The sequence below is a fragment of the Bacillus rossius genome, chromosome 11 (assembly GCF_032445375.1).
Source record: "Bacillus rossius redtenbacheri isolate Brsri chromosome 11, Brsri_v3, whole genome shotgun sequence".
NCBI lineage: Eukaryota > Metazoa > Arthropoda > Insecta > Phasmatodea > Bacillidae > Bacillus > Bacillus rossius.
Genome location: NC_086338.1, coordinates 36,577,326 through 36,580,078, shown reverse-complemented (window position 1 = coordinate 36,580,078; position 2,753 = coordinate 36,577,326). Strand labels below are relative to the sequence as shown.

At 37.1% G+C, this 2,753-nt stretch overlaps 1 non-coding gene across 1 annotated transcript; it reads right to left on the bottom strand.

Annotated features, from left to right (window-relative positions):
• Positions 1-2,426: 2,426 nt before the first annotated feature.
• Positions 2,427-2,499, bottom strand: Trnaf-gaa (transfer RNA phenylalanine (anticodon GAA)). Its single transcript has one exon. It is a non-coding gene; the product is annotated as a tRNA-Phe (tRNA).
• Between the last annotated feature and the right edge of the window lie 254 nt (positions 2,500-2,753).

The following is a 2,753-nucleotide window of genomic DNA, read 5'->3' as shown; positions in this document are numbered from 1 at the left end:
GTATATTCATACAAAATAGTGATAATTCAATAAAAATTATAGAATTTTATTTATAAAATTATGCAATCATTTCATCAATGTTTTATATGACGTTGTCACGTTAAACTATCGTCCGTAAACCGACTTTACAGGCAACCAATTTTTTTTTAAAGTTTTACGAAAGATATGCGCATTATCTGCCATTTCTGTTATGTTTACAGCGTTTGTAAACATCCCCATGTATTTGTTCAGTATTCATAAACAAACGCCATGACCACCACTGTTATTACTTTTGTAATATTTCAAATCGGTGACAAGTTATATCACAGAGACTATATATAGTAGCTCATATGTATTGATACTGGTATACTTGAGGAAGTGATACGTTAAATAAATAAAAGACCAAAAAATTTCGTTAAATGAATTAGTTTACTTGATGTGAAGTCGAAATAAAAATTACTGCAATTGTATGCAGCAACGTTCACTATTACAGGAAAAAAATGGCCTACTTAATTTATATGCCATTCTTACATTTATTTTTACTACCAATCATAGAATATTGAAACATAAAGCATTAAGTCCACAGGCGAGTAGTAGGGGTTCGGCATGAATGGGAAACATAATATTTTTTTCAAAAGACGCCCAAATTATCCGTGTTCGTGCATCTTCAGAGATTTTTCCTTTTTTGAGAAAGAAAAATGGTAGGTTAGGTTTAATGTTATGGATACATAAAATTATCGTAAATTCGTTCTTCATTTATTTGTTTTCGCTATGTATAGTTGATCGTGACTAATACGAAATGTTTTTTTTTAAGTTAGGTTAGATATATTTCATATGCTCTAAAATTGTGATACATAAATTAAAATTTTAAATTTAAAAAAAAAATGTTTTATTACAACTGCGAAATCGCACGAACAATGAATTGGCACGGTCGAACTTCGGATATGTTCGGCGACTGATTGAGGGGTGGTAGTAAAAAGCAGGCTTCCCGGTATTAAACGCCTGCTGTAATGTCTGACCAGCCGTTTAAGAGGGGAAGTAAAAAAAAAAACAAAGGGAGGAGGGGTCGAGTGTTGATGATTATGATGAGGAGGAGGAGGACGTGGTAGAGAAATGACCCGAAATGTGGGGGAGGAGGAGGAGGAGGGAATTAAGACTTCATCGCAACTGTCCTGGGCGAATCGGGAAGGTCCGAGGGGTGAACGTGACAAGCCTAAACTCCCCCTCCCTCTCTCCTTTTACACCTTCCTTTCCCCTCGACCATATCTCTCTCTCTCTCTCTCTCTCTCTCTCTCTCTCTCTCTCTCTCGGGCAGAATTCCTCCCCCTCATCCCTCGCAGAAACACAGTGAATTATGTGGCGGGTAGCCGAGACCCGGAGTAACGCCTTGGCACTCCATCATCGCGGCCAGAGCTCTGGATGTACGCACGGCGAAGTCGGAAGCAACTACACCCCTCCTTCCTCCCTCTCGGGAACTTCCCTTCGCGAGCCTCAATCTTCCTTAGGGACTGCCTGCAAGGGTTGTCCGAGGGAATATGAAGAGCGGGCGGGGGGGAGCCACGTCCAGGGCGATATTTTCCCCTGCGCTGCAAGTGGCGTGAGTTTTGGGAGGGTTAAAAAAAAAAAGCTCTTGCCTAAAGCTGCGTCATCATCGGATGATAATGTAAATATATATATATATATATATATGTGTGTGTGTGTGTGTGTACGTAGAGTTCACGTGCGACTAAATTACGAGTAATTTTTGAACGTCTAATAAATCGATGAACGCCGGCTACACGCACGAAAAATTTGTCCCACCACGGATGTCCCACTACGGATGTGTCCTGTTTGCTCATTGTACGCATGCGTGGCATCTCTCTTCCACTCGATTGGAACAACAGCCGATTTGACTTTTCAGATCATATTTTCGTCGTTTGAATTATTAATATTATGTGATTTAACGATCGTCCACCGATTTTCAGCACAATCGGTACGGTTATTTAAAAGTAATGTTGAATATTCAAATACGTTTTGAACCAACAATGGTGTTTCACAATAAATACGGCGCACGCAACATTTCAAAAGTAATAAATATATTTGAATTAATGAATGCAAATAAAAGTAAATTTATTAATTAAATTGTACACTTAATTTCACTCCTTTGCATCCACAAAAATAGTGATAATTCAATAAAAATATTCAATTTTATTCATAAAAGTATGCAGAGGTATATTATCATACAATTGATAGAAAAATTAAAAAAAAATTTCTTCCTCAAAGAATATATTTTTAATAGCTAAATGGTTTGGTTGCAAAAACCTATTACGGCTAAGTCTCAAGCCAAATACGATATTTCCTTTTCTTCTGGATCAATAATTTCGTCAATGTTTTGTTATGACGTCACGTTAAACTATCGTCCATAAACCGACTTTACAGACAACCAATTTTAGGTATAAAATAAATCTTGCCGAAACCCGGGATCGAACCAGGGACCTTTAGATCTTCAGTCTAACGCTCTCCCAACTGAGCTATTTCGGCACATATAGACATTTTGACCTCATTATCATAATATTTTGCAATAGTAATCAGCCTGTAAGGTTTAATTTCTATATGTTTTTACTACCTATAAATTACACAGAGCATGTCAGGTTATCGCCAAGCTCCATACTGGTACGATAAAGTGTCTGTTTAGCTGCATAGGGGAAAGCGAATGTACGAGGAAAGTTTGCATATCTATATATACTCTTTGCACCTTATAATTTTTTATTGACCAAGATAAAATAATTGAAAAT